This window comes from Schistocerca nitens, chromosome 9, assembly GCF_023898315.1.
Source record: "Schistocerca nitens isolate TAMUIC-IGC-003100 chromosome 9, iqSchNite1.1, whole genome shotgun sequence".
NCBI classification, from domain to species: Eukaryota; Metazoa; Arthropoda; class Insecta; order Orthoptera; family Acrididae; genus Schistocerca; species Schistocerca nitens.
The window spans coordinates 398,794,040-398,815,601 of record NC_064622.1 but is presented as its reverse complement, the minus strand read 5'-3'; the positions used below and the strand labels follow the sequence as shown (position 1 = coordinate 398,815,601).

Sequence of the window (21,562 nt, the reverse complement as noted above, 5' to 3'; positions counted from 1 at the left end):
TACTCTCCTCCTCGGTCTCTACACCGCTCCATACGAATTTTCCACTGTTCATAGCAAAGCTGCAAATCATTTTCGGTAAGTCCATACATTACTTCCGTCGATTTTTCTTTTACTGCTTCAACAGTCTCAAATCTAGTTCCTTTCAAAGCTGACTTGACTTTAGGGAAAAGAAAAAAGTCACAGGGGGCCAAATCAGGTGAGTAGGGTGGATGATCTAAGATGGGAATGTTGTGTTTTGCCAAAAACGTCTTCACTGACAACACACTGTGAGCTGGGGCATTGTCTTGGTGAAGGATCCATGACTTTTTTCTCCACAAATCGTTCCGTTTTCTCCGTACTCGCTCACGTAGGGTAGCCAGGACGCTAATGTAGTAATGCTGATTCACTGTTTGTCCCTCTGGTACCCAATCAATGTGCACAATCCCTCTGATGTCAAAAAAAAACAATCATCATTGCCTTGAATTTCGATTTTGACATTCGTGCTTTTTTTCTGTCGTGGAGAACCAGGAGTTTTCCAATGCATCGATTGGCGTTTAGTTTCGGGATCGTAAGTAAAAAACCACGATTCATCGCAAGTAATAACATTTTGTAAGAAGGTGGGGTCACTTTCAATGTTTTCCAGGATGTCAGAACAAATCATTCTTCGGCGTTCCTTCTGTTCAATTGTGAGACACTTTGGAACCATTTTTGAACACACTTTGTTCATGTTGAAACTTTCATGAAGAATCTGCCTAACACTTTCCTTGTCAACTCCTGTTAACTCAGACACTGCTCTGATTGTTAAACGGCGATCTTGTCGAACAAGTTTACCGATTTTTTCAATGTTTGCATCAGTTTTTGCTGACAATGGTCTGCCAGTGCGAGTGTCATCACTGGTGTCTTCGCGGCCATCTTTAAATCGTTTAAACCACTCAAACACTTGTGTTCGCGATAAACAATCATCGCCCTACACTTGTAACATTACAAACGTTTCACTTGCAGATTTTCCTAGTTTGAAACAAAATTTGATGTTAACACGCTGTTCTTCCTGTACACTCAACATTTTCCGACGCACAGACAAAACGTCAACTACTTAAAACAGACGCCACGGGCAGACTGAGTGCAGGAGGCAGATGAAACTCGAGCAGTAGGCGGAGCGAGAGTCACGTGACAGGCCACGCGACTTTCAGCCTTATTGCATTCGTTTTATTGTTTCACCAGTACTAGTCCGGTTTTTTTCTAGCCACACCTCGTATAAGGAATCCGCTAAAACATCAGATCTCCATCGCTACGGCCGGAAAAAGATACTGCCAGAACGAAAGACATCTGAAGAGAATCAGAAGTGCAACTCTTCCACAAATTCCAATGCTGGGCCGTCAACAAGTGTCAACGCGCGAAACATTAAATGAAATGTCATCGATATGAGCTTTCGGAGCCAGGAGCCCAATCGTGCACGACAAAAAGCTTTTTGCCTCGCCTGGGCCTGTTAACACCGACATTGGACTCCTCATGACTGGAAACATGTTGCCTGGTAGGACGAGTCTAGTTTCAAATTGTACCAAGCTGATGGATGTGTACGGGTATCGAGACAGCCCGACGAATCCATGGACCCTGCATGTCAGCAGGTGACTGTTCAAGCCGGTGGAGGCTCTCTAATTGTGTGGGGCGTGTGCAGTTGGAGTAATATGGGACCCCTGATACGTCTAGATACGGCTCTTGAGAGGTGACACGTACGTAAGCATCCTGTCTCATCACCTGCATCAATTCATGTCCATTGTGCATTCCGGCGGACGTGGTCAATTCCAGCGGGACAATGTGATACTACACACATCCAGAATTACTACAGAGTGGCTCCAGGAGCACTCTTGTGAGTTTAACCTTTTACTTTCTGACAGGACTTGTGAGTCCCGCTAAAGTCTGTGAAGAATTACGTAACTGAACAGCCTGTAAGACCGATAGGGACGGAATGGTGCCATTCCATAGAGTTTGTGCTTCCTACGCTGAAAGCCAGCACAGCCTGTACGTCATTCCGGAACCTATGCACCAGCCTGGAATGTGAACAGTTGTACTGCAAATGGCTGCTTGGTGTTTGAAACAACGCTGCGAGTTTACGTAAATAAAAGTAAGGTTAATATGTGAACATGGAAATAAAGTTCTTTGGTCTACAGTGATTTCAGTTTTGATTCAGAACATTGTAGATAATTCTGAACAAAATATACTTTGAAAACGGGTGCTCAAACTCTTGTTTGAAAAATTATTGAAAAGTCACCTAAGAGCATTAGAGCATTAAAAAAATGTACATCCCTCCACAAAAAATTCAGGTCTGAAACACTTCCGCTGGCCACCAGACTCTCCAGACATGAACATTATTGAGCGTATTTGGGATGCCTTGCAACGTGCTGTTCAGAAGAGATCTCCCTCCAACCCCCTCCGTAATCTTATGGATTTATGGATAGCCCTGTAGGATTCACTGCGTCAATTCCTCCATCACTGCTTCAGGCGTTAGTCTAATCTGTGCCACGTCGTGTTGCGGCACGTCTGCTTGCTCGCGGGGGCCCTTCACGAGTTTAGGCAGTTTTACCAGTTTCTTTGGCTTTTCAGTGTATCTTCTGTGCATTGTCACAGACGATGATGTATGGACCGCTGTTCTTCTATGAGAAGTCTGTGGCGGGTACATCTTACCTTGATCTGTTGCAATTGTGACTGTTTTCACAAATGACGTCCGATCCTAAGTATTTCATCTTAGAAGACGTGGCATTCCTTCAACTGAGAATCGAGATTCGTCTCTACCTTTACGACGAACATCACCACCGGTGGATTGGTCGTAGTAGTGAAGAAGACGTGACTCTATTCCCTTTGCCCCCCCCCCTCCAATTCCCTCCTCCCCCGCCCTTCACCTCGCCTGGCGTAACTCATTGTGACTTTTTCCGTTGGAGGTACATTAAGGCCCTCACTGCCACGAACACTGTAACACTCCACAGAACGCATCAATGCTGTTGTGATGACAACTGACAAGATGTTTCTAAATAAGGTATCAAAGGAATTCGACTACCGCTTGGAAGTGTGTAGTGTGGACAGAAGGACACTCGTAGAATAATTGTAGAGTGCAAACTTTGTGAGTTCACAGTTGTATTCAAGCGGCAATCACATTTCTACATGTAACACTTGTGGAAAATTTATTGCTATGAAAACGAAAGAGTCAATTGTTGTATACCTGTTGCATTCATGGTGCTGCAATTTCATGGCCAGAAGTTGGGTTTATACTACAAGCACGACTTCTCCAGAAAAGCTTTATCAACGTGTCATAGGAGTTTGCCACACCATTCGACATAGTCCATGTGGATTTGAATTGGTGCAACAATCCATACTACGAGAGGTGGACCCGAGTGTAGAAACAAACGGAGCATGCTGTGGTATGAGTTTCTGACTTAATAAACTTGTGAGGTACGCATTCTCAATGAGTTCTGTTTCTTGCATGAATATCGATATGCATAGCTCACACAGAGAAAAACCATCCTTTGAAAGGGCACGGCCGACTTCCGTTCCCATCCTTCCCTAATCTGATGTGGACCAATATCCTCGCTGTTTGGGCGCCTCTCCCAAATCAACCAACCAACTAATCATGCAGCTGAGTAATCTTTGACTATTGCAACAATATCTTTGTGTTGTTACACCCCCTCCACCTGCGAGCACTAGTAGCTACACAAATTCTAAGCTGCACAGTGTTAAGTAGCAGGCGTATTTTGTAAAATGGTCACAATATTTTCTTTATTGGTATGATTAGAGATCAAAGGTATTAAAGTATGAATATTTCTGATGCAGTTATGGAGAGGGAAGCTAAGGAGATTAGTTGTGAATTTTTCTGAAATGTTGAGAGATTGAGGCAAGCACAAAAGCGTGTAGCATTGTTTTGTGTTACTGAGATTATAGTAATGAAGGTGAGATAGTAGAATTATACGGATTGCTTTGATAGGAAGATGAAATTTCCCTTGGTTAAAGTTATTTCTTACAGTCATGTTATGTAAATACTATTGTGAACATTCAGTCGATTATTAAAGCATTACTTTTGAATGCAGAGTTTCTTTTGAATTTTGTCATAAGCTTTCTTACCAGGCAAATTCTCACCGTTCATTCAGTTTATTATGCACGAACACGCACTGCACTTTTGATGAACGGAATTTTCAGTGGTAGTTTTTAGTGTTGCTTTGCTGCCGTACGCTGTGCGCTGCATTCGCGAAAGCTGTAAAAATGTTTGTCAAGATACGAGGTAAGAGGAAATACATTTTAGGGCAAGGAATTTCTTTGTAAGTTCAGTTGCGCATTTATTTCAGAATTCAGGTCACATTGAGGATAAAACTGCATTTTAGAGAAACATATTTAGTTTGTAGACGGCGTTGACCAACTCATATTAAGTTTTTGCATAATTCAGTATAGTCAGAGCTTTGCGCAGTACACGAGTTTAAGTTAGGAACCAGTTTGTTCTGTAATAATTCTGTGAAGTTTTGGTAGACAGTTTTAGGACGATTCACTCACATATAGAGAAGCAGACAGACGATTCAGTTACAGCCTTTATTAATATCCTTCCTTTAGTTCTTAAAACACAAACGGTTTTCAGTCGTGTTAAATCCGAAATTTTATCTTGCTTTAATTAGATGAACCCGGCCCAAAGATAAGCAAACGTCTTTCCGATACACTCTGTGTAAAGAAACTCGCAGATATGTTTTCATCACACTATTTCAGCTTAATTATCGACAAACTGCTGGATGTTTCACCTAACTTTTCATAAAATGTGGACTGAGTATTGCTTGTAACGCCCTGGTTTTGGGACAAGAAAATATTTGCTACGAACTTCTTAGTGCTAATTAGAAAGTAACAATCTCCGTCCCCTTTGATTTGCGTCATGAAACCCGACAGCGCTATGCCAAAAGTTCAGCCCCTGTGTTAAAATATATCGAGCTGCGCTTATCAAACAAGGAAGTTTAATTGTGTTACAGTTCATAAAAAGTTTTTAGCAGGACTTCGTCTGTTCACTTACTTTTGTTCTGGTTCTCAGCTCGACGGACAGGGAAGTTGCACGGATATCAGGTATCGATTCGCTGTACTTCGGCTAACTAAGTTCGCTGCAAAAGTTAGAGCAATTTTGTCTCACACTATAGGGGAAGAGGAAAAATTTAAAAGGCCCGGAAATAACCAGGGACAACTCCTTATCGGAAGCGAAGGAGGCATTCGGAAACGAGTGACAAGGAACTTACTCTGATCCCCAGTTAGTGTCTGTGGTTCTCCTGTCACATCATATGGGACCTTCAACAATAGTTCCATCTTCAGTTCACGTTGACAGGTTAGTGCATATTAGCAGTATGTAACACATAGACTTCAGTTGCCGTTTAATTGCAACAAAACCTAGCTTATGACCGATACTCTCGTAAAAACTTAACTCTGTGAAGCTTTAAATTTTTAGGAATAAATACTAGCAGAAAGCTTCTTTTGACTAAATATTCAATATTTTGCGACAATTGTGCGCATTGGTTAAAGAATATTCTGTGTATAAGTCGTTATTCAGCCGTCACCGAAGCACAACTCTGTCATCCCTCTTCACGTACTCCGTCATGTGGTTAGTAGTATATGCTCGTTATGAAGAAATACAACTCGAGAAGAAACCACGAGAAACGATATTCTACAGAGAAGTGTGGCTTATTCTACAAGTTCCGTACCCAGTTGGCTTTCTAAAAATTTGAAATATTTTAATCTGAAAGGTTTTATAGTCGTATAATCATCTTATTGTGTACATAATTTAAGATCAGTACGTTATTAGCATTACGCGAATTATCTGTTGACTTCTTCCATGAACTAGTAGCTTTAACTAATAACGTCACGACACCTGCGAAAACTAATTAGATATATCTATCCAATGAACAACTGCATTTATAACAGTTTCTCTGTAACTCGATCTCTTCAACAGCCCAATTTTCCCACTTGTTTCCCTGAATATAAAGGATGCGGAAATACCTCGCATGCTATTTCCTGTCATAGACTGTGTAATCGCTACGTCCTAAAATTTCCTATGGTTTTTTAGATTAATTGTAGATTAATTATTTCAGTGTTTTTCATTTGGATAACTGCATTTTTCTTACTAATAATTTTTTACCATTTTTCTTGGTTTATGAATGACTTTTACTTGAAAGATCGTTATGTTTCTCCGAAGAAGTTTCCACCATATCTTCCGAAGGTTAGAAAATTAGTTGACAGAGGAACAAGTGAATATTGAAAGAAACCTATGCCTCGATAGCGACGATTCTTCTGTGAAGCTGAAATAATCAAAAGATCAAACATTTCTGTTTACACTCCGGCCATTGTGACCGAGCGGTTCTAGGCGCTTCAAATGGTTCAAATGGTTCTGAGCACTATGGGACTTCACTTCTGAGGTCATCAGTCCCCTAGAACTTAGAACTACTTACACCTGACTAACCTAAGGACATCACACACATCCATGCCCGATACAGGATTCGAACCTGCAACCGTAGCGGTCTCGCGGTTCCACTAGGGGCTTCAGTTCGGAACCGCGCTGCTGCTGCGGTCGCAGGTTCGAATCCAGCCCCGGGAATCGATGTGTGTGATGTCCTTAGGTTAGTTAGGTTTAAGTAGTTCTGTCTAGAGGACTGATGACTTCAGATGTTAAGTCCCATAGTGCTTAGAGCCATTTAAACCATTTCTGTTTACAAACACAATCAAATTTTTTAATAAGGGTTACCCGTTCTAACCGCCACAAATTGTCATCTTCGAACAATATGCTGTGCAAGGAAACCATGCGTTGTCACTGGAAATGGAAATTATTTTAATAAAATTTACCATTCACAGTCGTCCCCAAAGAATGAAATGTCTCTTTATTCATAGGGTGAACAGTATTGCTTTTCCATGAGTTACAACAACTTTACTTTGAATGTAATGTAATGGGAATCCCCAATTAGTCATATTAATAACACCTGTTAAGTTTTTATTAAAAGGGAGATACGACTTTGTGACAAACAAAATACTAGTCTGAATGGCCGTGGGACAGTGGGGAAACAAAAGGGGAGGAGACGGCCTTGATTTCGGAACCTTTAATTCGGTTGTGCAAGAATTTTATGGTCAAGGTTTACATCAATACTTGAATTATGTGGAAAGACTCAAAAGAGAGCGGTCCGATGGTATTTTACTAGACTTGGCCACTGTGGAATCATAATTATTTTGTACTGTGAAGCAAATGGCAGTTTAGTTGTTGACAGAGACGAGCATTAGAAATATATAATTGTGGACCTGGAATGCACGGGAAGAACAGATTTTAACTGCGGAAGAAAGGGTAAATAAAACTGTGTGCCCTACCGAGACTCGAACTCGGGACCTTTGCCTTTCGGGGGCAAATGCTCTACCAACTGAGCTACCGAAGCACGACTCACGACCGGTACTCACAGCTTTACTTCTGCCAGTATCTCGTCTCCTACCTTCCAAACATTTCAGAAGCTCTCCTGCGAACCTTGCAGAACTAGCACTCCTGAAAGAAAGGATACTGCGGAGACATGGCTTAGCCACAGCCTGGGGGATGTTTCCAGAATTTCGAGTTCGAGTCTCGGTCGGGCACACAGTTTTAATCTGCCAGGAAGTTTCATATCAGCGCACACTCCGCTGCAGAGTGAAAATCTCATTATGGAAACATCCCCCAGGCTGTGGCTAAGCCATGTCTCCGCAGTATCCATTCTTTCAGAAGTGCTAGTTCTACAAGGTTCGCAGGAGAGCTTCTGAAAAGTTTGGAAGGTAGGAGACGAGATACTGGCAGAAGTAAAGCTGTGAGTACCGGTCGTGAGTCGTGCTTCGGTAGCTCAGTTGGTAGAGCACTTGCCCCCGAAATGCAAAGGTCCCGAGTTCGAGTCTCGGTCGGGCACACAATCTTCCAGGAAGTTTCATATCAGCGCACACTCCGCTGAAGAGTGAAAATCTCATTCTGGAAACATCCCCCAGGCTGTGGCTAAGCGTCAGTTCGGCGCTAGCGGCCGTGCGAAGCGGAGGTCCGATACTTCCGCCTGTGCGGCGTGTGCGAGTGTTTGTTTACTTGTGGACTTAGTCTGCACGCGGGCTAGTAACAACGATCATGGCGAACAAGTACAGGAAAACTACATTACGATTCAATTTCTGCAAAGACTACGAACGACCAAAGGCGTTAGCAGTGGAACGATTCATTCGAGAGGACGTCAAGTTACCGCCAAACGATATTATCGGAATTCACCTATCCATCGTTAGTCCCACGGTGTATGTTAAGATGGTAAATGACGCGGCGAGTGAGAGAATTCTACAGGCGATAAAAGCAGGTCTCCGATTTTGCCATAGTGACGGGAATGTCGGCACGGTAACTGTAGAACATGCTGGTCTGGGTATACGGACAATACGTGTTTTTGAGCTGCCTTTGAGCTCCCGGCTGACGAAGTTATCGAGGCTTTTAAGCCATACGGCACAGTACATGGTCACACAGCAGAACGCTGGACACAATTCGCCACATACCCCGTTCTTAACGGAGTGCGGCAGATCACTATTGATCTTCAGAAGCATGTACCGTCCTATCTGACAATTGGTGGTTGTCGGGCGGTGGTGATTTACGATGGTCAACCACGTACATGTTCTGGATGTGGCCAGGAGGGACACCTCAGGTCGAACTGCATGCAACGGCGGATTACGCAACTGCCTTCAGATGTGCGGGAGCCGTCGCCGGCGATGACAGTACTACCGATCACCTATGTCAAAGCCCTCACTGCGTCCGCTGATGACCGAAAGGACACAGCCCCGGTGGAAGATCAAGATGGCACTCTCCGAAACCTTGTCGCAGACGTCGGGATGACAGAGCATGCTGCTCCGTCGAGCATACAATCTACGGCGACAACATCAGATGAGACCGAACTCCCACCAAGCACACCGATAGTACAAGAAGCAGTTCCAGCCACTACGGATGCTGTTCCGTCTGAAACGCACTCTGAGACGACGTCATTAGTTTCGACCGAACTCCCGCCAAGTTCAACGATGGGACTCGAAACACTTCCAGTTCCTACGGCTGCTTTTCTGTCGGGCAGCCGTGATTCCCTGCAATCTGAGGACACGGACGGAAGATCACGCAAACAGCGTTCCCCGAAAAGGAGGAAACGGCGGCGTCGCACGACATCTCCTCGGGATGACTCCCCTTGCCCCGACGACGATGTGCCTGTGGACCAAGACGACACAACAGCCTCTACGAAACAGGATGAGGCACTGGGAACTGTTCGATCCGACCCACAGCGGTCTGTCACATTGACGGTACCGGGAAGTGGTGATGCTGAAGAGAAATCACAGCCAGTTGGCTCTCCAGACGCAGATGCTGTGGCTATGGACACGAATATATCACAGCCTGAAAATATGTGGTATGAGGATATTGAGGAGGCGCCGGACGTCATACAGAGGCAGCCGGCACTCACGAAGACGGACTAATAATTGCTGAAGGTGAAGGGAGAGGGGCGAGAGAACGTCTTCTAACTCAGCCCCCGGCGCCGGTGCAAGGAGATGTTGTTGCGCCTCGACAGAGTGGGATTCAACGCCATGCGAACCGTATTGCGACATTAAATATCAATGACGTGCGTTCACCGGCCAAAATACACCTACTGAAGGAAACGATTTGGGCATCTGATGTAGATATTGCTTTGCTGCGGGAAGTCCACATAGCTGCACTCCCATACATCGCAGGCTACCAATCCTATTCGTCACATGGAGATCACAATGGGAGTGGGGTGGCAGTTTACGTGCGAGATGGCTTCCCAGTGGAAAACGTGTGTTATCTTCCGTCGGCCAGGGGAATGGCTTTCACGACGTTTGGGACACGCATCATCAATCTTTATGCACCGTCGGGAAACAATCGGCGGCGGGAAAGGGCGCGATTTTATGCAGAAGACATTGCTCCACTATTCCATGGACGTTCTGAATGTGTAATAATTGGTGGAGATTTCAACTGTGTTCTCAGCCAGAAAGACCAATGGCCGCAAGCAAACATCAGCCAGGAGTTGCGAATCGTTGTCAACGACCTTGCACTTAGTGACACGTGGGAATTACGACATGGAGCTGCACCGGGATACACCTATGTGATAAGTCATTCGGCGAGCAGATTAGATCGCATTTATATCTCACGGGCTCAAGCAAATGATGTCCAGGACGCGGAACGCTGGCCATTGGCATTTTCCGATCACAGCGCTTACATCTGTACGGTGCTTCTTCCCCGTAGAGAGGTGTGGAACAGTAAGGCCCCGTGGAAACTAAACATTCAACATCTCCATGATCCTGAATGCCGTCAACGGATCCTTGAGACATGGACGTTGTGCGAGCGAAGGTTTGGAAGGTATGCGACGAAGCTTGATTGGTGGCTGACTTGTGCTAAACCGGCGCTTCGCCGTACGTTCATCTCATATAGCAGGGAAATGGCAGAATGGCGCCGCCGTACCACCGACTTTTATTTTGCAGCACTGCGCGACCTGGATGATGGCCCGCCGGGACAGGACATCTGGATCGAACGCAAAAGGATAAAAGCTAAACTAGTGGCTTTAGCTCGGAAACATCTTCAGGGAACCATGGTGCGCGCCAGATGTCACGATACGATAAGGCACGAGATTCCTTCCATGCACCACGTCGTGAATGAACGAAAGCACCGACGACGCGTTTTGGTACGGGAGTTAATCACCCGCGAAGACCGAAGAGTGACGCGTCAAGCGGACATTGTCTCTGCATTCGTCGACCATTTCGATTACCTCGACCGTATAGCCACGTCCGTCTCCCGTACACTGACGGTGTAAGCCGCGGGAACCTTACTGGAAGCCATTACCTGTGAGGAAGTACATGATGCGATCGCACAAGGTGCGTTGAATCGGTCCCCAGGCATTGATGGGCTTCCTGCTGAATTCTATCGCGAATTTCGCAACGAAATGGCACCGCGATGGACGGAAATGTACAACGAGATGTTAAATTCCGATGCGCCTATTCCACCGGCTTTTATGGAAGGCCTCCTGGTGCCAGTACATAAACCGAAGCCAGGAATTACGGTCACACATTATCGCCCCATCACCCTGCTTAATGCCGACTATAAGATCTTTGCACGGTTGCTAGCGTCCCGATGTCGTATGTTAATTCGTAGCGTTCTCTCTCCGGAACAGACGACACCGGGTGGATCGGTGAATGTGCAAACAGCTACTGGCGAATGCCGTGATGTGATAGCGCTGGCGGAGGAGTGCCGGCTTAAAGCGGCGATGGTGGCGGTTGATTTTGACAGTGCTTTTGATAAGGTGCGCCACAACTATCTGTATGCTGTACTGGAACAAATGGGTTTTCCAGACCGTTTTACTGGTCTCATTAGAAGGATTTACGGGGGCGCACAATCCTTGGTACAGGTTAATGGGCGTATAGCAGGGCCCATTCAAATTCGACGATCCATTCGCCAGGGCTGCCCTCTTTCGATGCTGCTCTTCGCGATAGCGTTAGAACCATTAATTGGGAGGCTCACCAATTCTCTTTCTGGGATGGAACTACGGGGCTACACCTTCAAATGTCGTGCCTATGCGGACGACCTCCTGCTGCTCGTTCGTTCTGAGGAAGAGGTGAAGACGGTCCTTGAACTGTTGTTGGACCACAGTGTGACGGCGGGTAGTGCAGTGAACATGAACAAATCGGCGGCAATGCCGGTGGCAAGGGGCCTTACGCCGGAAGAAATCAGTCCGTTTCCTTATGTGCAACGATTCCGCTATCTCGGCATCGACTTTACCTCATCTGTAAAACATACTGCAGCAGTTAACTACCGACGTATTTTACAGACAACACGTACCATGGTCCGACAACATCTCCTACGGCGCCTTGATCCTTTGCAGCGAGTCGAGTACCTGAACACTTATGTGGTTTCTCGAATGGTGCATCTTTCGCAGATCCTGCTCCTACCACTCACGCTCAGACGTCGACTTCAATCAGCACTAGGCTATTTCGTGATGATTGGATCGCCCCTCAAGGTGCGATACGAAACGCTCACTCTCCCTACGGACAAGGGGGGATTACGAATGTTCACTGCCGTGCGACGGCGCTCCTTCTAGCCACAATGTATAAGCAATGGCGTAGCGGGCGTGATTCCCTTACATCCCGCCTACTGGATCTCCTGGTTCCAGCGTCCCTCACACCGCCGGTGGCGGTGGGCAACATTACGCCACATTTTGCGCATGTCTCAACATTTATCGTGGAACTTAGTTATATCAGAGACGAGCTTCCGCGCACGAGACCGCCATGCGCGAAGAATTTTTATGTTTGGCTGCTACGACGGATAAGTTGTAATGTAATTGAACTGAAACACCCAGGTTGCATTGGCCGAAGATTTGGAGACATGTGCACCAAAAATTCTTTCCTACCTTCGTTCGGGCACTGTGGTTCTCTGTCGCCTGTGGCAAGTTCAACACCCACCAACGGCTCCATGCAATTGGACTAGTGGACACTCCACTATGCCCGAAATGTCACCAAGTGGATGACGACCATCACCGCTTAACTTGTATCGCGGTGGAGGACGTCTGGCTCCTAGGAAGACAGATGGTGGCTTGCTACCTCCGTGTGACCCCGCAACATATTACACCTGCTTCCTTCTTACATCCGGAGAGTGACTACTTTCCGGCGACTAAATCACAGTCGATCATCTGGATCAAAGGTTGGACGATCGCGTACCTCTATGGGGATACTGCCACGTCGCGACTTGACTTTTGGTATTTCTTGCAGCAAGCCCACAGTGAGGTTCATAGATGGTCACACTATCGGCAAACCTTTGCCAATTATCTTCAGGCAGTCTTCCTCGACCCCCCACGCAGTTGGAATGTGCCGGGTGCAGTCGGTGTGCACATTTGACAGCTGATGATGAACCTCACGCTTCTCTCACCACTCACTATGTAATGCACATACTATACGATGAAATGGTCTATATGTTCCTTTTAACAGAGTGATCCTTATTGAAAATAAATAAATAAATAAAAACAACATCCCTGTTCCTTAAAAAAAAAAAAAGTTGGTAGAGCACTTGCCCCCGAAATGCAAAGGTCCCGAGTTAGAGTCTCGGTCGGGCACACAGTTTTAATCTTCCAGGAAGTTTCAAATCAGCGCACACTCCGCTGAAGAGTGAAAATCTCATTCTGGAAACATCCCCCAGGCTGTGGCTAAGCCATGTCTCCGCAGTATCCTTTTCTTTCAGGAGTGCTAGTTCTGCAAGGTTCGCAGGAGAGCTTCTGAAAAGTTTGGAAGGTAGGAGACGAGATACTGGCAGAAGTAAAGCTGTGAGCACCGGTCGTGAGTCGTGCTTCGGTAGCTCAGTTGGTAGAGCACTTGCCCGCGTAAGGCAAAGGTCCCGAGTTCGAGTCTCGGTCGGGCACACAGTTTTAATCCGCCAGGAAGTTTCATATCAGCGCACACTCCGCTGCAGAGTGAAAATCTCATTCTGAAAGGGTAAATAAATTGTGAGAACGAAGCTACAACAGAGTAGAAGGCGCTCGGAAGTAAACTGTTTTCTTCGTAACTGTGCTATATGTATAAGGAAGGTTCAGTTGATTAATGAATATGTGTACGACAGTGGCAGACTGGCATTTTAAATAAAATTTAAGGGTCAGTCGCGAGTTTAACATGTTACTGGTAGTAAACCGGAATAGTCGTGCACATTCTGGAGTAATAAACGTTGAGTGGGCGAGTATATTGTTCTCACGGTCGGGTATATATTGTTTCACTTGACATTCAAACCTAGAAGTTCCATTGCAATATATTCCATGGATACAGAAACCTAAAGTGGGAGTAGTATCAATACCAGCTTCACAGCATTGACCTGTACCAAATAGAATTTTTCAAGTAATTAATTGTAATATAGAAACAGATGTAGGCCATAGTGGACGACTGCTATCCTCTTTTGTCTAACAGAAAACGCAGATACTATGCAGCAATGCAGTTTCATCTACCAGTAACCCAATACATGTGCAGGACGAAAGTATGTTTTGCAGTTCAGTCACTGCTGTGTGGCCGCCTGTGTAAACGAACGAAATTTTATTAGATCTCAAACCGAGTTTTTAACAGGTTATGAACGTCATTTGATACACTCGCAATCATTACCAGCTAAAATTCCCTCTGTCGCACTCCGAGCCTACTTAGTAGTTATTGCTATGAAATGAACGATGTTCTAGAACAACCCAGACTGCTCTTACGAGCTGGGAACTTAACTTAAAAAAAGTTCTTCGAGACAATAATAGACCCTCATTCAGTTAGGATACTAAGCTTTTGGGTTGTAGGCGACATTTTTTAAACTGGCACTGTAAATTAGTTTTACTTTACTATGTCACATAACTTTCTCACATAGCATGAGTTAGTAATTTTACTTAAAAGTACAGTGCTGCTTCACGTATGTAACAGATAATTCACTTGCCGAATCATTAATTATTTTACACTTTATAGACTGAACACTGGTTGAAAATTTCGACTGAGACATTCCTTTAATTAACAGAAATAACTGATTTATCACAGTTATTTATTTTCATCATGCTACAGATGATATGGAGTTTCATACATCGGAGATCCTCACATACGACACACAATTTTCGTACAGAGATACATAGAAAAACACATAAAGACGCACGTACACATACACAACATTTTAGTTTTTTCCTGATATAACGGACAATATTGTCTCAGTAATAAATTGTGGTAGTACCAACTCCCAGTCAAACTACGGTTCTCTGGAGGTTATCCCTGGTTACCAGATAGATGCCACAACTGGTAATTTCCTCCCAAACATTCCCAATCAAAATTCACTCCGCCCCACATGGTTATTTGCCTGAAAAGAACATAGAACAGTCCATCCTGCGCTCACAAGCTGGCAATGTAATTAAAATTGGTGTCATGAAACAATAATTTTGTTTGAAAGTGTACTGCTCCTTCACGTGCGTGAATAATGGATAATTCACATGTTGGATCATTAATTATTTCATGCTGATAGCATTTAATGTGTTTTATTTTTATGATATACTTTTCTACCACGTTTTTATTGGGTCAGTTTCTTGTCTGTGTCTTCAGTGTAAATTTTGCAGTTGGTGTTAAACTAGCTTCCCTATGAGCTAGGCACATGAAGTTTGAACGTAGCTCAGACTGGATGACATTTCAATATTAACTCGCTTTCTTGTCTCTGCCGGCCAGAGTGGCCGAACGGTTCTAGGTGCTACGGTCGCAGGTTCGAATCCTGCCTCCGGCATGGATGTGTGTGATGTCCTTAGGTTAGTTAGATTTAAGTAGTTCTAAGTTATAGGGGACTGATGGCCTCAGCTGCTAACTCCGATAGTGCTCAGAGCCATTTGAACGATTTTTTTTTCTTGTCTCTCTGATCCAAATGGATGGGGTTAGAAGCGAACAGAGCTGGTAACACCTGACATGTCAGATGTCTTGCGGGACCTGTGTGTTGTGCGGGTAGTATCTGAATGCATTGCAGGTATCTTTTGCTTACACGTCTTAACAACCGTTGTGGATGACACTGATTCCAGTAGTGAAGTTATTGCTTCAGAAAGTCTTTCATTGACATGTATTTGGTTTCTCTTTCTTAAAACTACATGATGACCCTGACTGTAAATGTTACATTAATTTTCTATTGCAGTAACAATGAATTCAGATTGCTTCCCAAGTAATGTGTACCGGTGTGCTGTAATACAAATGTCATATACTTCTGAAAACTTTGGTTATGAATGTAATTTCATTACATATGGCCATAAAGGATTTAATACTAATGTGAAATAACGTCGAATTATGGAGAAATTGTCGAAAAGTAAAGATTCTGTCACTGACTGGAAATAATCCGCACTGAAAGATGGCAGATTTGAAACTCGCACAACGCAGAATGCACCATTACCAATATGTGGCTTAAAGTTTAAGGCCCACGTCAGCCATGTAACCAGTACGGACGTCTGTAGGTGACCAACAGAGCTGCATTGAAAGGCGTACAATAACTTCCACAAGTTTTGGCGGAGCAATAGAAACAGTTCTGGAGTGCATATAAAAAGATATTACGCTGTAGCAACCGATGAAATTTCACCGATTAAAATGTACACATCATTGTGGCCTAAAGAGTAAAATATTTTCTCCTAAATTTGTTTATAGGATGGATCAATTTCGAAATTTCTAAAGAACAGTGTAAAAAATATAGCATAGCGTATCTACAAACTGATGGAGGTTCGATGAATTTCTCCCATTGCACGCTGTGACAATTCTGGAAATTTTACATAGCTAATCGCAGCATCCGTGCTCAAAAAACAAGTTTTAAAAATGATTTATGTGACATGCGCTTGACTAATAATTCCAACGTTTACAAAAATCATATCATTCGTAGCTTACGCTAATAATGTTAATGGAGTATCTGGTTGGACGCATTAACGCATATTACGTTATTCTGACCACTTCCGAAAATATTTCAGAGCAGAAATTTTCGAATGCGTCCAATAATTGTTTAAGCGCCCCTTTGTGCGCTGCTGTTGTCGACGTAATATCGCTAATGGCGCTCAGGTTGTGCACAACACCGCCCCCGCTATTCAATTACCTGGAATAACGGAATCAAAGCTTTATAAGCCACAGAGCTAGAAATACGGCAATGTCCGACACGGCTTTAATCTGTTAATGGAAACTGAAACTGAAATTTCCAACCCATAGTTGTCAAGAGCGTGTCTCCCACTTTATTCTCTCCCTGTAGAGTAACTGTTTTAGCGCCAATGTGCCAGTTAAACAATTTGTCAGTAGCAACATACTCCCCAACGCATAACATTTTCAGATTTCACACCCTCGTGGAATACGAATCAGAGATGCATAGCAGCATTTTTGACATGTCATGTATCCCATAGCGTTTCGGTGTCAGAGACTTTTTTACGTATTTAGCAACAAAAATATGTTTCAACCGTTATCCCAGACTTCAGCCATAGAGTAGGAATATCTATGGAGCGAGCATTCATAACAGAATCTTTGTTGCCAGCACAGATTCCCATTGATCTTAGACCATAAGCACTGCGCAGATAGCTAAGGTAAATGGATACTGTTCAACAGTACCGCGGATTTTGTAGACGCATTTCATCATCTGCAGCCATACTCTGCAAGCGATCCAACGATACTCCAGGACACCTCCATCTGCCCTCCCCCCTCCCCCCGCCACCAACTTCAACCGTTCCAGTCGTGGAAGATGTGTGGGAAGAATGACCGTCGGTAAATATGTGTATTTGCTGGAATTTCTTGAATTTTCTCGTTGTAATCATTTCGCAAGATGCTTATGGGAGAAAGTAACATGTTGTCCGTCTCTTCCCGGAATATACCCTCTCGAACTTTAGCAGTTGATTTCTCCATGACGCACGACGCCTCTCTTGTAGCATCTGCCACTGTCGTGCTCACGTGCCGATTAAGCGACCCCGTGACAAAACGCGCCGATATTTGTTGGATCTTGTCTGTTCTATCAGTAAAACCTGGCACTAGTCCCAGACTGAAGAGCAACACTCAAGATTCGATCGAACAGGTCTTTTGTAAGCCACTTCCTCCGTAGATAAAATACATACAGTACATTTCCGTACGATTACTCCTATTGAAACACGTATGTACTCATTACCAGCGATGGTGAGGCATGACAGAATCTCTGACCAGAGAGTTATTTATCGTTGCTAGTCCGCGCTTGACCGCGCGAGAGTGCAGTAGTGTGTGAGGAGTCGGCAGAACGAGTGGTCAGTTGCGAGTTGCTGTCAGTCGGCAGCACTAGTAGCGAGTGGACGGTTGTACTGAGCGGGCGTCGACATGGGTCGGCGGCATGCTCTCCTTACATCTCTGGTCACGATTCAGGACGAGGTATATAGTAATAGAAGGTAATGAAGCAGCATTTCGCTCAGCTAATAACATATGTTAATTGTAATTAATTTGTTCAAGAATTGCCCCAATAATAATTTTTCTACAAAGTAACCTCTTTTAAAGAAAAATATTCATTTCAAGTTCAATAATATTTCCTATGCATTCCCTCCAAGAATCAAAATTAAACATGGGCCAGCATTGCACGGAGCTGTGCCGAAAAATAAGAGCAGATGTAGATGCAGTTTACTGAGGTAAGAATTTTGGTTTTTGTGTTCAGGTTTAATTATTGCACAGGGCCGAAGGTCAGCGCAGCTGCCCTTATAAGATTTATCAGGTTAAATTATTGCTGTTCACATGTTACATTCAGTTGATGCTTCATTACTTAATTAATATTATTGTGGGTTTAATGAGCAATCTTCATTCTTTAACTTTGTGAAGAGTTTACATTTGGGCCATTAATATTCTTTAATTTTGCAAGCAGGTTACGCTTGGTTCATTTTTATTATGCAGTTTTATGGGAAGATATCATTTCACTAACATTGACTTTCAAATTTCTTACGGCGAAGTTACACTTGGCGACATCCGGACCAGGATCGTATTTCTTTGAGAATCTTCTGAGAAGTAGTCATATATCTGCTCTTATTTACTTAAATATAATTAGCATTTGAGGCAACGCTTTTACTAACTTTGTCACTTTCTTCCACAGATCATCGGCAATTCGTTGCTTTTTGTTGTATTTGGCATTGTATTTGCCTCATTTGTGAATAATTGTGACTAGTGTAAAAATGCTGCAAAAGACTGTTAATAGTGCATCGCGAGGTATAATGAGTGAAATAACCGACTTAAATAACTTCACCGATAGTACTTGTGACACACAGTGTATTGATGACAATTCTCCTTTTACTGACAATCAGTACGTACCGACCACTAATGTTGATTTTGATCCTAGTGATGAACAGACGAATTCAATTGTGTCATCTGTTAATTTAACGACAATTGATGACGCGGGGCGTTCTGTTGCAATGAGCGCTGCCCAGCTTAACACAACCGGTTTGCAAAATTCACGTGACGAACAGACAAATTTTTCTAATGAAAATGAACAGTGTACTGAAAGTACGACAGATTTATTTAATTCCGGTGTAGTCATAGATAGTGCACATCCAATTAGCAAACCTTTTCAAGATTCACAGAATATCCAAATGGATACAGAAAACGTGACAAATGCACATACACTAACACACAGCACAGAGAATGCAACAGTTACTTTTGTCTTGGATCAATTTATGGCAACATTGCTACAGTTTAAGAACGAACTTAGTGAAAAACAAAACGAGAATTTCAAACAATTTAGTGAAGAGAACAAACAACAACTTAATGAAAATTCCAGACAACAGAATGAAAGACAAGACAACAATCACAAACAACTTAGTGAAAAATCTCAAACAACAGCTTAATGAAAATAACGAAAATCTCAAACAACAGCTCAATGAAAAATTAGGCAACAATTCCAGGCAGTTAAATGAGAAATTAGACAACAATTCCAGACAGCTTAGTGAACAGATTAGAGCCGTTGCCGCGCAATGTCACGATACTAAAGAACAGTTGCGCGAGGAAATTGCGGCTTGTGCTAGGAAAAGTAAAGAAGAAATTAGATCTGTTGCGCAAGAATTAAGAGATATGAAAACAACTGCAACAGAATCACTTAGAAAAGAAATTAATGCAGTCGGTAAACAATTCTCTGAAAAAGCAACACAATTACGCGACGAGTTTAAAGTAATGACAGCAGAACTTTCGCGCACAATGGGTGCAAAGATAGATGCGAAATTCGAACAACAGAATAGTCAAATTGACGAGCGTTTTAATCACCACATACAAAACAGTGATACGCGTTTCCGTAAATTTATACAGGAACAGAATAAAGTAAAACGACAAGTAATGGAAACAATCACAGCACAGAGACAAGAAGACAAACGTAAATTGTTCGCGAAAGCAAAAACATTTGTAGACAACAATATTACTACAGCTACCACCACCTGATGATGTCGAGCAGTTGCATCGAGGAAATATTGTACGATTTACACAATACGATCCGGCGGCAAACCCGAGAAGCGTATTTGCAACAGATCCGTCGGGAAAGCATGAAAAGTCACAATATTACTACAGTGTCCGACGAAATTAATACCATAAAACAGTTGAACACTGAATTACGTGTTGAAATTTCTGATCTTAAATCAAAAACAGATATACACACAGTAGATATTCAAACAGTGACCGACAGACTCGAACAATTAGAACTAACACAGGATTCCGATGTCATCAAAGCTGACGTTAAAAAATTGAGTGAGACCACACGTAAATTACAAAAACAGGTTAATGCTTCTGACACTAAAAACGATGATCAGGTAAAAATACTGACTGAAAAATATGATGAATTGGCCAGTCGTATTGACGTTATTGAAAGTAATAATGACAGTAAATCAGACGATACTGCATCGATTTTGTTTAACCAAACACCTGAATTCCAAAATTTACAGCAAACAATCAATGAGATCGATTCGTCCAATAACACGTTACGTAGAAAATTGTCAAGTTTACAGCAAGAGGTAACAGAGATAAAACATATTTCAGTGAATACCACGTCACAGCATACGGCGAATTCCGAACATTTCTCAGACTCACGCAGCGTGTATAATTTGGGTAATCTACAGAGAGTACGTGAGTTAGATTCCGAACAGTCACAGTCAGATTCCCGTACAATCCTGAACCTGTTCCATCATACAGAGACGATAACGATTACGAGCAATTTTTATCCGTAACAAAATCTAAGGAACTTAATAATGACAGAGCACAGATACACGATTTGAACTGTATACGACAATTTATTTTTGTACTTTCAATAGCATTGCCTGTAATGAAGAAACTGCAATTAGCATGGATACAGCAATTTATTTCTGAATTTTTACCGCCATTGCCTGTAACACAAAAGCTGAAATTTATTTGCAGCGCGTAATTGATCTCAGGGGATTCATTACGCTTTAATGAATATGTGCCATAGCGTGCATAGGGCCCCGAGCTGTAGTAGTGCTGTTTCATCTTTAGTTTTCTGCACTGCTGCCTTCTCTTCTACTATCCTTTATATCTATCAAAACAGCTCTTTAACTATTGCTCTACCTAGAATTAAGAAAATGACTAAAGAAAACCCGATAAGACAAGTTTTTACCGAAAGTGACAGTTATCTTTAGACACTCCCGTAATGACAACTATCGCCGTAAATTATAATATCAGAGAAAAATTTAATCATCAGTATGTGCAAAATTTTCAGCAGTCGCAAACACATTTTAGTAACAAAAGACGTTTTTCACCACAACAGCATGAAAGTCAGTCGGTTAGCATACCTAATCAACAATGCAGTCTACAAGGTCAACCAAACTTTAATGTTTCGCCGCGTGCACGTATAGTCCCAGCTACAACAAATAGTAACGCACGCCAGCAAGGAAATAACTACGTGCAGAAAACACAGTACTTCGATTCCTATCCCAATGCACCGTATAGGAATGACTATCACGACAGACGTAAAAAGAATGAGCATAATTTTCAGCGTACATATAATAACAGTCGGTCTTACCAAAAGCAAAATGATCAGCAACAACATATTCTCATGAATGAACCCGACAGTAGGTATCATCCAGAG

The 21,562-nt window shown here is 43.2% G+C and overlaps 1 non-coding gene across 1 annotated transcript; it reads left to right on the top strand.

The window, feature by feature from the left end:
• The first annotated feature begins 13,328 nt into the window (after positions 1–13,328).
• Trnat-cgu (transfer RNA threonine (anticodon CGU)) lies at positions 13,329–13,403 on the top strand. Its single transcript has one exon. It is a non-coding gene; the product is annotated as a tRNA-Thr (tRNA).
• The last annotated feature ends 8,159 nt before the right edge of the window (positions 13,404–21,562 follow it).